The following is a 14,933-nucleotide window of genomic DNA, read 5'->3' as shown; positions in this document are numbered from 1 at the left end:
AATCAGCTGTTAAAACTGGTGGTGGTGTACTCAACAGACCTCTTTTGCATAATAAAATGGATGTTTTTATATTCTGTGCAGGAAAACGTGATTACATCTCTATTAGCAGCAAGCCCTGGGATAGGAGAATCCAGTGGCAAGGACGGTGTTAAAACTGTTAACTGATGGTGTTAAAAGAAAATGTTCCCCTGTAAGGTCACAGCATCTGCCAAAACAGAAATGAAGCCTGACAGCTTTAACAAGATATCCATTAGTCCAAGGAGAGTGGAATGCTTGAAGACCTTGGAAAATCTATGCTTAGGAGGCAAATATTTTGTATTGTCAAGACACATGACAGGAGCAGAGCTCCATTAGCACTGTAGTATTTTGCAAACATAACAGCAGTGTTATCCAGCAGGGTTTGTGGATTTATTAGTGGAAAAAAATTACATCACAGACAAGTATGTGTTGGCACTGAAATTCTGCAGGAAAAAACCTATTGATGCAACTAAAGGGCTTGTACTTTATTAGACCTCCTAAGGAGCCCAAAATGATCCTCTTCAGCAAATCAGACCTCCTGGGGAAAGCTCTCAGGTGCTGCCACATTTGAACGGTGTCAAGACAGGGCTCAGGAGAGCGGTAGTGTCCATGCAGATTTTATCCAGATGAAATTCATTACTGTTGGTTCATCTTTTCAAGTCAGCAGAGTCTCTATTTGCATCAGCAGAGCTCTGACCCTCTGGGAACCTTAATTAGCTTTGTCATGTCTAGCCTGGGGCTTGTAGTCACACAGCAAAGCCATAACTGATAAGTGGCTTCCCAGGTGGTCCAGAAAAGAGATCCATGAGCTTGGGTTGACCAAAGAGAATACAGTCCATAAAGTTGTGAGCTTCCAAGCCTTTAGGAGGACTGGAAAAAAAAAAATATCCCAGAACGGCAGGAGACAATTATCTTGATCACTTTTACCAACAGCAACTTACATGCTATACTAAAGATGTGGGTATATTTACATGCTATACTAAAGATGTGGGTATATTTCTGAAGAGAGCTTATTTGTTGCCTTCACCTTGCCAAACCCCCTCAATGTCACCTTAGCATGCCATGAGAGAGTTTTTCACCTGTAAACTTTTCGCAGGTCACTGAAGATGCCACTTTGAGGATCTCAAGGTCTCGGTATTGGATTGCTTTTAAGGCTGAGGAAGGATCTTCCTTTGGAGGGAGTTTTTCAAAGGTTAACCTTGGGGTTGATTTCCTTTAGTATTTTCATCAGCACCCTGACACAAATAGGACAGCACTAATGAAATAAGCTGATGACACGGTGTTATGAAATGTCACCAGAAAAGGAGGATGAAGTCCTACAAGAGGTTAAGGACTGAGAAACAAGTGGAGTGAAATCAAGCAGACAGCCAATACCACGTCAAGAGCTAAATTCATTATCTCATCAGCTGTTAATAAGGGAAAAAGAGGAAGTTCTGGGGTCATAAACTAGTCATAGATTGGTTGTGTGCCACCATCACAACATAAACACCAAAAAAATTGCATTTAACGTTAGAGTACTTCAGAAAGGTCATTGCACGACCATCCACAAGACCTTAACTAAAATGGTGCCTGCAAGTCTGCCTTTCCATGCTAAAAAGAAACCAAACTTGAATAGCTGTGATGAGAAAAGCTCCTAAGATAAGCAGCAGGAGGAGTTTACTGAGATGAGAAGGGGTTGGCTTGTCTAGCCAAAGGCAGAACAACTACGCTTCTTTTCTATAAACTCCGCTAGAGATAAGTGGGATGAGGATGATGCTCTATAAAACTTGGAGCCAAGTTAGCACAAAAGCATACAGCTAAACAGGCCATATATAACTGTAGTCTGGAAATCAGGGGTTTCTTGCCAAATTTCTGGACATGCATCCAAAAGCTGTTTTCGGGTAGCCAGGGTGAAGTATGTTAAGTCTGTGGTAAGCACTATACTGAGAGTCTGTCTGCCTTAACAAGCACTAGTCCAAACACTGCAGGCTTTTCACCCTGCCAGTAAATCTACCACATGAATATCCATCATTGCTGATGCTCAACAACCCAGAGAGGTTGTTCTGGTCCCATTGATGCTTCTGTTTGGAGAACATAAGCCAGCCTCCACCCAGACCGACATGTGCAAGCTCTGCATTACTGTGCCAGGCTGGGAACTTACCTGCAATGTGCAAACTATCACTGAACTCGCTGAAAACTGCCCATCCTTGGCGAAAATGGGAACTCGCTCAACACAGCCTCTGCAGACCTAATCTAATTAGCAACAGACACACCATGGCTCAGAGTGTTTCAGTGCAAAGCAAAGTGAAGCCAACTCCACAGCAGCTGTGGTTGTGGGGAGCCAAACCCATCCCAGGCTGTTGAACAGCAACCAATTGCAGTGCCTGGCTCCCAAAGATGGATGGTCATGGTCTGCTGTTTGCTATCTGTGCTCCTATCCGCTATTCCCGGCCTGCCACAGCACTGCTGAGCTGCAAAATCTGGCTGTTTCGTCTCCTGTGGCTTCCCCTCTTGATGTGTAAAAAACCCTATATTTTAAGAAAGCTTCAGGCTATCTTCAGAAGAAAATACGTCCTAGTCTCTTCCACCTAATCTAAAAACTCTCCTCATTCCCTACCTCAAGTGCTACAGGGATAAAAGCTATTCCAGACTGGGGGATGCTTGGGTAGTGCAGTCCCTGCATCCCTGCCTTTTGTTCACAGGGCTTGGGCAGGAGGCAGGCAAGAGGCCAATATGCATATTTAATTTGGGAATACAGCCTCTGTATCTGTCAAGAAAATAGTCTGAACTAGTTAGTCCTTCAGTCAGACAAAATCGAGATGGCTTTGGCGAAAACAATGCATTACATCAGCTGAAGCAGCTGAGGAACTGGCTCTGCATCACTTTGGGATTAATATATCAAAGCATTCCTGCTGTCATTGTGCTGGTGTCCTCACCCCACTGACAGGGCGTAGACATGAGAGTGAGGAATCACGTGGCCTTGCTACAAGGGCTTGATGCTGCCTGCTTGTTTAATTTTCCCCATATTTTTTCTGCTCCATGCTGTGTGGCCTCATCCACTCCCATTCCAAATGTTGCAGAGTTAAGCTGAGCCACATTTTCCAATCAGGCCCTTCATATTTTCTTGAACTCCAATTGTTTTGGACTGGAGTAAAACATAGCCACAACACATGGTCTGAAAACAGCCAGTTGTTTGTAAAAGACCAAGTGCTTGCACTAATTAGTCATGCTGTTCTGTAAAATGCCATATGAACATGCTTTTGGAAGAGCTTATGGGAAACCACATCACAGTTAAACTCCCTCAGCTGAAGCAGAAGAGGGGGAAGGAGGTGCTGTTTAGTGTCCCTGTGGAAATCTATCCAGACTTATCCAGAGCACAAGTCAGAGGCAAACTATCCCTTTTCTCGAGCACAGAAAACAGTGTTCTGCTTCTATCCCTCTTTCATGCTTGTCGGGAAAGAGGTATGTTTTCCACTCACCTATTTTACAGCAAAATGAAAAATTGCCAGCTCTATTCTCAAAGAACGGTTCCAACCACTTGCCATCAGACAGAGGAGCACCTGTGTGATGTCTCATGGTTCTGCATTATGATCTGGAGCTGTGCATCGCTACCCCATCTCCTGCCACCTCTCTGGTCACCCACCTACAGAGAACAGCAGCAAACAGGCAGTGTCAGCTAACAATTCCTGGCTTACCTAAAATAAACCATGCTGGTGCTAAAGTATCTCAGATTCCAGCTGTGTTAATCGCTCGTAGGGCAGGAAGGCAGGTCGTTATAGTTTCCTGAAATAAAGAAGTTTGCCTAAACTGGTAAGTGGAAGATGATGCTGGTAACAAAACATCAGAGGAAACGGAGACAAAACACTTCAGATGTTACATGTGTTAGAGTTGGTGCATCTGATTTTAAATCATAACACATTTTTCTGGCATCCATAGCATTCCTGGTTTTCTGTGCACAGTGATGATGAATGCCATGTGGGACTGACTCATCTGCCCAGTGCTCTCTCTGCCCTCTGCCTCACTGTGCACCATCAGTTGCTGCAGCCCATCCCAGCCCTGCACTAAACCCCTTCTGATCCCTTCTTGTAGGAATGTGACGGAATTAGCCCCTCTATTCTCCATCTACAAAGAGACAAAACAGTCAGGCAAGTGTTGTCGAAGTCTCCAGTGTTTAGTTTTCCCTCCAAATGTAGCAACAATTAAAAGAAGATTTCACACACACACACACACACAAAGTTGCTGCAGAATCCTTTCATTTCAGATGCTGTAAAAACAACAAATAAACAAATAAGTAAATAGATAGATAAAGCACTGAATACCCCAAACAGGACAGAAAGCAAAATATGTGCTTGCATCTAGAAACCACCAATTTCCATAGCCAGCTCAATGGCTTGTCAAGGAGCGGGCTGGAAACGTGCCAGAGTCAGGAGCAGAATGGCCTCAGCCACAAGCTTCTGCTTTTCCTTCCTTTTGCCTTCTGCCTTTCCTAGCTGTGCCTTTCCCTAAGGACAGCTACTCGATGTAACTACTTATTGCAGGGTTTCCAGCCTTAAGCCACGTCGGGCTGGGCACTGTTAGAAGGAGGCATCTCCCCAGGGATTGACAGGCACCGCCTTTGTTGCCCAACTTCAATTTCTACAGACGTTTTCATCCTCTCTGACCTTGGAGCTGTGGTGGTAGAGGGGAAAGGCAGGAAAGATGCTTCTCTGTGTGGCCTCTTTTGGGGAAGTTACTAGTTTAAGTTTCCGAAACATCCGGAACACATTAGTGGTTCAACTCAACTAATTAGAAATTCCCAAAATAATTTTTAATATATTTTTCAATTATAAAAGGGGTTGCTCTAGGTAACAGCAGATAGTGGTTCCACCCCTCTCCCTCCCCAAGGCATTTGTTCCTTCCAAGTTTATTGGCAACAGATGACTCATTTCACCTCTGCCTAAGCTTTACAACTCTTCCAGCGGCATCTGGCCCTAAACGAGGTTACTCAGGCTCATACTGATGAAATAATTTCTATTCTTGTGCCTTTACAGACCACGCCTGTAACAGCCAGTGCCTGAGACTAAAAACCGACTGAAAACCAGCCAAACATTTAGATGTGAGCTGAAAAAAGCAAGATGATGCTGTGGCCACCGGCCTGGTTGCAAAGCACGGAAAGGCAAAATTCATCATAAAATGCCCTGTGAAGTTGTCTAGGCTACACATCCTAAAGCTGGGTGGGGACTTCAGGAAAACTAAACTTATATTCACACCCACACGAACTTTCCAAGTTTGTGCTAGACAGCATTGCTTAAATATTCCTCTTTCCAAGCTCAGGCAAACCATTTTCAGTTGCATTTATTGCAACTGTCTCACAAACACAGAGATGAAATGCTTCTGAGGGAGATTACTGAGCTGGGAGCAACTTTGAGTTGTCAGGGAGCTTCTCTATAGCCCTTTCCTTGGAAAGGTATTGCCTACATCCATTTTTAGCCTGGTTTCCTAAGGGAACATGTGTGATCACTCTGTGTGCGTGCACCAGTCCCAGACTAACAGCTTAAGCCAGCTGGCCAGTTGCCACCAAGCTTTTTTGGAGAGGTCAAGGTCCATTCCAAATGTGATATCCTCACTGGCAAAAGAAGCAGCACATGGAGCTCCTGGTAGACACCAGACCCTGCACGTGGAAGAGAGTGCTTAAGTGCTTTAATCATGTAAAATGCTGCGAAACCTGCACCTTGTTAGATAACGATGTCTCTTATTTCACAGAACCATTTCCTTCTTTTCCATACCCCTCAGGAGCCGGCTCTCCCTTTGAAGTCAGGTGCCCAACCCAGAGCCAAAGGTGTCTGCATCGCAGCTCCTCTGGCAAGGTGGGCTGGACTCGTGGAGGGGGATCCTTCTGGCCAAGGTCCGCTGAGTAAAAGAGAACATGAAGTTTGAGATAACAAAATGTTCGATGCAGACATTTTTATTCGAGGAAGTCACATTTGCCTTTCACAAAAGCTGCTCTTTACTTATTAGACATGTGGCAAAAACCTCAGCACATCCCTATTCCTCGAGGCTATTTAATTGTGACCTGTCAAGTGTAATTTCAAAGGTGTAAGCAATCTCACCTGTCTCTTCAAATGGTAGCAGGCAATGCTGTAGGGAAACCTTTCTTGTGGTTCACACTTGTATTCTTTATGTAATTTAATGCCACTATACTTCAAATGTTTATTGTAGTCAGTAGTTATTTTCCCTCCTTAGTCTTTAACACATGCTAATGTTCACCACCACTTATCATCTGGGAGCTATTAATATTAAGCTTGTTTAATGTTTCCAGGCCAATCTCTGGAGTGTTTTAGTGATGTTAATAATTAATATAGGAAGCCTAGCATGTTAGAAGCCTGAAGCAGTTCAGGGCAGGCTCACAGTTTCAAGCCACAGTGTAAATGATTCGTTCATCATTACAACTCCACTAATCCTGAAAATATTTCCTAAGTCTTCATCAGTGTAACAGTGAGGACCCCAATCCTTTTTTCATTAGCAAAGGCACAACCCTTCCTCCTCTCAAAACTGACAAAATGATCTTTTAATGCTCCATGGCAGCGGTGACAAACCTCGCCTATCTGATCACTATTGGGCTACCCTGGGTCTTCAGAAGTTCATCTTGCCTCAGCTGATAACAGTACTGCACACACAGAAAAGGAGAAACAGCAAAGATCAGGACACTTAGAAAAAGCATTTCCATTCCAAGCCAGGCCTCTGTGATTTAACTCCTTACCCATGTTTTCTGTGAGAACCATTGCACAAACAAGGGACTGCACATTTTACAGCACAGTATGGCAAACAGTTTAGAGAACATCACTTCTTGTGGCCTCTGAATGGGTCGATTATTTTGAATTTATTTTGTTTACCATGGTGTCAGATGTTCCTTTTTGAAACAAACAGGCTTTTAGATACAGAAGAGCCTCAGGTTATTTCTGAGGCTGCTGACAAATGCCAGGCTGGCTTGCTTAGCAAGAGGCAGCGTGCCCACCTGTCTTGAAGCTGGCCAGGGGCTCCTCAGACCAACACACAGCATTTTGGAGCCCTGCTCAAAGGAACACAGTGAGAAGAGCTGCTCTGCAGGAGCTGATCAGACCACAGGTGGACTCTGATCAGAGAGCTCAGTTATAGCAACACCAGCTAAACCAAAATAGTTCCATCCCAAAAGCAAGGCCTGCTATATATACTCGCACACAATGGACTGTGTGTGGTTCCTTTTGAAGCTGATGGTGCAGAGGCAAGTTGTCTGTCCTATGGCTGGTCCAGGAGCCAAAATCATTTAGGCAAGGTTACAACAAAACCACATTTCTATGACCATTGATTCTGGTCTCTACATACCCGTTGCCAGCTGTCTAAATCTGGCCATAACCTCAGCTCTGTCCAGCCAGAGCTCACAACAGACACGGTGTTGGCTTTGCAACAGCATCAAGACCACGGCTGATGCTCTCGGAACGCCTGGCAATGCAGAGGCAGCCCATCAGAACCTATATAGAGAGCAGTTTGCAGCAGTGGGGGCTTTACATCGGGTCAGCAGTGGCCTGTGGCCACTGTAGGCTTTCAGCACAGCCCAGAGCCCTAAAGCCACCAGACCATGGCACAGGACAACAGCAGGATTCAGATGCTATCAAGTACACACTCCACACTTTCCAAAACGCCTGCTCACACACGCACATGCACTACAGATAATTTGCTTCTGAAAAAACAAATGAGGATTTCCACCTAGTGAGCTATGAGGGTGATATCTAGTGAGCTCATACCGCTTTAACCCTGCTGCAGTGGCTTCAATCTGTGCAGGTGAAACTTTAAAGCAGCTCTAGCAAACCCCAGCTCTGTGGTTTAAGCCAGAAAACTTTCACAAAGCCCTTCCAAGGTAAGTAACATATCTTTTTTTTGCTACTCCATGTCCCCCAGCAACAGGAAGAGAAAATAAAAAAACCAACCTGAAAAGCTGCTTGTGCTTTTGGACATGGTCTTCAGAAAGTGAGAGGCAAGGCAGGCAACAGCGTTCACTGTGTGATCCAGGCAGCTGAAACACGCTCAGGTACCTGTGCCTGTTTCTGGTCAGAGCAAACAAATTCAGGAGTGAGGTCACAGCCACCTGTCCCTGCATGAAACAGTGCAGCAGTGCTGCAATGTGAGCACAAAACAAGAGCCTGGAGGTACCCAAGCAAGCAGCACAAACAGTGCTCAGCTGAGCAGGGCTGCCAAGACCACAGCGTACCCTTGAAGCAGACTAAATAAGAAATGAGTGTTCCAGATAAAAACTGATCCATCAGGAACAATTTCATGGTATTCAGAGATCTCAGGGGACCAAAAATGCTAAAGCTCAGGCTAATTTCTGAGAAATACAAGGTCTAAGCACTGCTCCAGCAGCGTGGGAGCCTTGATGGAGACCAGACCTCCCGTGCTGGACTGCCTGCACAGGGCACACCAGGGAGCGCATGTAAACTGTGAAGATGAGCCAAGGAGAGTGGGAGAAACAAGTCAGAGAAGAAAAAAATAAATCTTCCCACAGGTAGACAAGTGGCAAAGCTGAGGTTTGGTTTCAGTCTCTGTTTTCATCTTGGGGTAGTGCCCTCATTACCAGACCCTGTTGCCTTTTCCACCCAACTGCTCTTCCTTAAGCGAGGGATGATTTACAGTGCTCATGTGGATGCTTCCTCACAGCAGGCACAGTCTGGAAGAACCAACTGCTACACAACCGCTGGAAAAGAACCCTCTAGGAACTCCCAAACTGCTCCATAAAGATCTTTGTCCTTGTGCATCCTTTTACTCAGAGAAAGGGAGAAGGAGAAGCATCCTGCCCCAAGTTATACAGCAGGCAGACCTAGAAATACAAAATTATTGGAATTATTCTTGCATGTTTAATCTAGGAGTTTTATTTTGACCTGCTCTACCATTCCTGTGCACCACTGACATGCCAATCTTCCCTTCACAGTTAAAAAATCAAAGAAAAAGGCTGAGGTGGAGCAGTGGAGGAATGCCTGCAAAGAGGTTACAGGTGCTCAAGTGGTGCATTGCTGGGCTGGTGCATACCACTCCTGCAGCCAGACCTGTCCTGTAAATTCTCGTGACGTAATTACATCAGGCAAGCATAACATGAAATGCAACCCCTAGACCTCGGAAAAACAACCAGTGTCCAGTTTTTACCAGTAAAATTTATTTCAGGTGAGGAACCCTTCACTGCACAAGCACAGCTGAACAAGGTGCACACCTGGCTTTGTGCAGGACTCTGCAGGTGCTCTACCCAGACTGGGGAGCAGCATCGTCCTTGTCTTAAATGGTAGATGAGCTGTGCCCTCTAGTGGGGTCTGACACACCAGGAGCTGGAGAAGAGCTTTCCAGGGGAAGATGGCACAGCCCACACAAGGGACACACTTACCTGGACTCGGGAGGACTTCAAGGCATTTACACCAGCCAGGCCATAGCACTTTGTTCCCACCATCTTCTTTTGTAAAAGCCCTTCACAAAGATCCTGAGATCAGCTCAGTTGGTTAGATCATGCTGCCAATAACACCAAGGTCATGGTTTTGATCCCTGCGTGGGCTATTCACTTAAGAGTTGGACTTGATGATCCTTGTGAGTCCCTTCCAACTCAGAATATTCTGTGAAAGGCATCTGAGATGTGTCATGTGCTCAGGCAGAGGAGACTGGTATGAAAATAACAGAGCACAAGATGAGTGCTTATTGCAGCAGCACAAACTGGTAATCAAGTTTCTCTTAGCACCAACAAAGCAGTCCTTTCATAAGGCTTCAAAGCCTTCCAGCCTTTTTTTCTTACAAAACATTAGATGCTTAATTTAGGTGCATGATGCTACCATAGCTTTTAGGTCCAAACCAGTGGTAAAAGGGAACACACTGCCTTTCAGCATCACTCATTACTGTGGGCAAAGATTCTTCCTGCAGCAATCCCAGCCTAAGGGGTCCATGCCCCCAGCCCTTCCAAAGTCCTGAAACACCTTCCTACCCATGTGCTGTGCCAGGGAAACTGTGCACAGGGTCAAAGACTTGCATCAAAGAACTGACTGATGCAAAGCCCTGGAAAAAAAAATAAGGCTTTAAGTCAGCTCATGTGGGAAACAAGTTATGGGAAAGGGAAGGGGGGGCATAAAACTGCTTTGGGGCTGAAAAAATTATATGAGCCTCAGACAGTTTGGGTTTTCATAGGGTTTTTAGGAATCATCCTCAAAGGATCCCCAGATTCTGTTCTAGCCTCAGCAGAGCTGATGGGAAGGACCTGGGAAGGTAAACACTTTCCTTCCCTCTGGCAAGAGGGTAAAATCTGCTCTCAGGCTTGATTATATCTACCTCAAGTTTTGCTGTGACAGTGTAAATCCATGCACACATTCCCAAATGAAGGGAAATGCTCCAATTTTGCTTGCAGACCAAAACCTCTCATGGTGATTCCACATGAGCTCCTGCATGAAATCTGTGCAACTCTCGGGCATCTGTACATGGCTTTTTACTATAGAAATGAGAAGCAATTGAGCCACAGTGCTCAGGCCTTGGAAGTCACAAGACACACTTCTCATTTCAAAACTAGGCTGATATTATTTTTAAGCTTTCTTGTAGGACTTCTGCTTTTCACCCTGCTCCCTATAACTATTAGGACTAGATTTTGTGAAGTCTGTTTTACTCTCAGACATCTTACTTGAAGGAAAGATACTGCCTGTGATGATGAGTGACAGAAATACAGAACTATCTTAATTTAGATATTTAATTATCATATCTTACCATTTTCACTCCAGACCCGTTATCCCAATGCATTAACATGCTGTGATTTCTCTCTCAAGATACTGAAGATTTAACAAGAGTAGCCTTTTTCAAAACACTAAGCCCCAGCTGCCTGGGGTAAATAGCTATTACCTTAATTGACAGGCAGTAAAATGCTCAGTTTTTGCTCACTTTGCACCTCCCAAGCTCAACAGCCCAAGCATTCTGCAAGACAAGCGGGTGTGTCTTCTCACACACAGTAAATCAGCCACGCTCCTGAAAACAATTCTACTTTGCAATCCCAAACCTAAGTTACCTGAGCCCATACCTGGCACAAGACCAAAGCCAGGTCTAATGTGTGTCAGCAGAAATTGCTGCATTATAAAACCCCGGGGAAGGACAGATCCCTGGTATGCCACGTCTCCGGCTGTGGTGGAGTCCAAGGTGCTTTTCCTCCCCATTCCCCTGATAACTAGGCTGGCCTTGGACCCTATGGCATGGGGAAAAACACACTCACCCATTCATCCATGTGTCTGTCCATCCACCCACCCACTGCCAGACCCCAGCGTGGGAAATGGGGAGGGAAGGAGGTGGGGAAGGAGGGAGTGCAGGGGGCATGGCCACCGGCTCCGCTCCCTGTGACGGCAGCCTAATATTCTCGTCTTGCCTGGCTCCCAGACCTTAGACCTGGCGTCAGGTCTAAGGTTCGCTGATCTCCGGTCGCTTCTCACCTTTGACACCACTCCCGGGTGGTTTCGCTTTCACCTGCCCCTGGCACCAAGAGGCTCGAACAGACGGATGGGGCCATCATCCCACCGCACCTGACACCACAGACTGAAACCCTGGGAGGAGAGCAAGGCTTCGGGAAGGTAAAGGCATCCTCTGCTGGGGGATTCTCCGTGAGGCAGGCCCCAGACCCAACCCACCGTCTCCAAGGTGCCTTTCCCAGACAAGCGCCGGGACTCTCATCCTCCCACTAGGAAGCAGCCCCACACCCAAGGGGCGAAGGTGCAGCCAGCACGAAGGGTGGCACAGTCCTCAGTGAGTCTCTGCCCAAGAGAAGAGGTTTTAGGAAGACTTAGGAAGCCCTCTGCCCTACCCCCATCCTCTCAGGAAGCCAAAGAGCTACTGCAAAGGTCTTAGCAGTGCTCGGTGTGTCCCACAGCCCAGGCAGTCTCCATTTATTGCTGCCGTATTTCCCGGCACAGTTAATGGTCCTTATTCTCTTCCCCTTAGCTCTGGGGAGAGCTGATTGCCCTGAGAAATCAGCACTATGTAAATCTAACAGTGTTTGCACCTTAAGTCTTTGCAGTTGGGATTTTTGTATCCCCTGGTAACCTTGGCTTAAGTGAACTTTCCAAGTGATCATGCTCCCACATCAGCACTGCCGGAGCTTTAGCAGCTAGGAGAAGGCTCCCAAAAGCAGAGGAGTGCTTTAAGTTGAATACTGGAAGTTAACTGGGGACGTAGGTGCATGACAACTATCTCGTGTGGGGGAAAAAATTAAGTATCTAAGCGTGAAAGAACCTAAAGTATCACGACCAAAAATTGCAGGGTTAGATACTGCAGACTTACACAGTTAAGCATTGAAATCCTGTGTTTTTTCCAAGGAGCTCATTAACTGTGGTTCTAGTTCACTGCTGCACCCCTGCAGAAACTCAGCAAATGTCTTTAATGGTTTTAGGACTTTCTTAGAGCTTGTGATTTAGAAAAGCTTAGACATCAATTAGACATCATTACACTTAAACAACATTAATTTCCCAGGAAATTAAACAGTCTTAAATGAGACTTCTCGGTAACTTCATCTTCAAAAGGTATGCATTACTTTTCCTTTTTTTTTTTTACTGCTTTCCTTTGGAAATAAAAGGCTTATCCCCTCACAGTTAATATACCAGGACCCTCCACCCCAGGTTAAAAATGCTGCAGAGATACTAATTTACAAAGTGGCGACAGCCAAGCCCTTGCTGTCACATTCTAGCACACACTGTCACCTCATGTTTCTCTTTATTACTAGTCTTTATGCTGATAAACGACGAGTTTGAAAGGATACTCCTTAGATAAAATCCACTTTCCTGCTAATGCTAAACAACTAGGTCACCCTCATAAACATATTCATCAGATCCCTTCTTGGAAATGGGTGGTTCAAGTGCAATATTGCTGATCTGGCGCTGCTGCTGCCGGAGCTGGCAAAGAGATCACCTTTAACTCGATTTACAGTGGGCTCCATAGGGACACAGCTGATTAACGCTGGTCAGAGCTGGCCCAAGGGAAGGAGAGAGGAGACAATGAGACAGGGGAATGGGGGTGTCTGGCTGAGAACACAATTTCCTGGGTGCAGCAATGTTTAATCCTCTGTCAGGAAGTGAGAAATGATCTGTGTCGTGGCCATTTGGCCACTTACCTTCAAGGTAAGTGTGAGATCAAGCAATCTTGCCCCGAATATCTGCTTCTAGACACAGCTGTCACAAAATATTAAGCTGTATCTGGAGGCTAAATCCACCAGCAGGATTTTTACAGTCGATTGAAGATAAATTGGTTTAACTCTGACTATACTGAATCCAAGCAGGTTCAGCTTTCTCTGCCCCTCAGCATGGCCTCTAGGCACAAGGACAGGACTTGCAACACCTCAGCTGTTCCCCAAGCTGCTCCCCAAATTGCTGAGTTATTCTTTGCCAGGATCAAAATAAAAAGCCACAAAATCCAGCATCTAAGCAGTCCCAGTTCAGGTTACACCTCAGCCTTTGAAAGCCTGTGTGGAAAAATTTGCTAAAGCCATTTTACACCAAAGCATTGATGACTCCTTCAGAGTTTCGAGTTTGTAATAAGATCAACCGAACTTATTCTAGTTATGCTGACAGAAACTTTCTAGCATGCACATGCACTCTGCTGGGGTTTAACTTACAGAAATGCACAGGAAAGTTTTTGTCAGTATTTCTCCTGGATCTGCTCAGGGAAGTCAGCAAGGTTTCCACATGAACAGCAAGCCTGTGTTTCCTCAGCAGCACAGACACTGGCTGGAAGGACAGGGATGATGTTTGCTGTGACATCCACACCTGGAGCAGGGATTGGTGACCCTGCCAGAACAGCATCCTGGAATTTGTGGAGCTGACTGTAACCCTAAGCCAAGTCTTACTGACGGTCTCTTCCTCAAAGCATAGAGCAGCTACAGAAGGGTGACTGTGAACCACATGAGATATCTGGATGCTCTTCCTGTAGTCCTTTAGCCAGAAAGTGCAGGTTTTTACACTCTTTTTCCAACAAAAAAAAAAACCAAAACCAAGAAAAAAACCAAAACCGAAAAAAACCCCAAACAAAAAGGACAAAACCACCACCATTTTCCCCTGTTCTTCATTGAATTAGAAAGAATAAAGCCACGTGTTTTTCTTCCTTGCCATTCTCCTTGAGTGGAAAGGGAGACACTCTCTGGGAAAGAAGTTGTTTAAAATGAACTTTGGCAAAACTCATTGCAGTAAATCTCAGGTGAGTTTTGTTCCAGCATCAACTCAACCTTATGACGTTGAACAGAGAGCAGCAGAGGGAAATGATGAGAAACTGAGTTTAGTATAGATAATCTTGGGTGGTTTTCAAGCAGCTTCTTGCTTCCTTAGAGAGTTTTATGGCTTATCACCGACAGTAACTGCCCAGAATGGATGGCAGTCTTATTTCCAGCCTATAAAGAGGCAAGTGTATGTGATCAATACCACAAGGAGCACATTTATGCTGTGCTGCAGAGTTTATCTTTTTCCTGTTTAAATAATATTACCCACTCCTGACTAGCTGTTCTGCACAAACTACAATCCTGCTCTTCATCACAGGGGCTGTATGAGCTGGGGAAGGTGGTGTTACCTGTGTTCTTTAAGGGAATTAAAGCCCATTTAACTGAGCAGGAAAGCTATTTGGATCTAAAGATACAGACCCGAGTTCAGCCAACCGAGGAATGCTCTTAAGGACAGCCTTAATGAAGAATTAAAGGTCTGGAGCCTGCCAGATTGCAGGGGAAGGACAGGCAAAATAAAGGAGACAATGGGATGAGCAGCTTGCAAGAACAAGAGGCTTTTGTCAGAGAGGGGTGTTGCAGAGACCTTCCCAGGCCAGAAACTACATTGCTAGTGCTGCTGTTAGGTGTCTTCATAAAGGTACTTCTTGCTCAACAGCAATGTTTCACATACCAGATTCCTGAGCCCCAGGTAGAAATATCGCTAAATCTTCATTATAAGTCT

This window comes from Pipra filicauda, unplaced genomic scaffold (assembly GCF_003945595.2).
Source record: "Pipra filicauda isolate LSUMZ 115617 unplaced genomic scaffold, ASM394559v2 scaffold149_size4050908_pilon, whole genome shotgun sequence".
Classification (NCBI taxonomy): domain Eukaryota; kingdom Metazoa; phylum Chordata; class Aves; order Passeriformes; family Pipridae; genus Pipra; species Pipra filicauda.
This window is presented reverse-complemented; position numbering follows the sequence as displayed.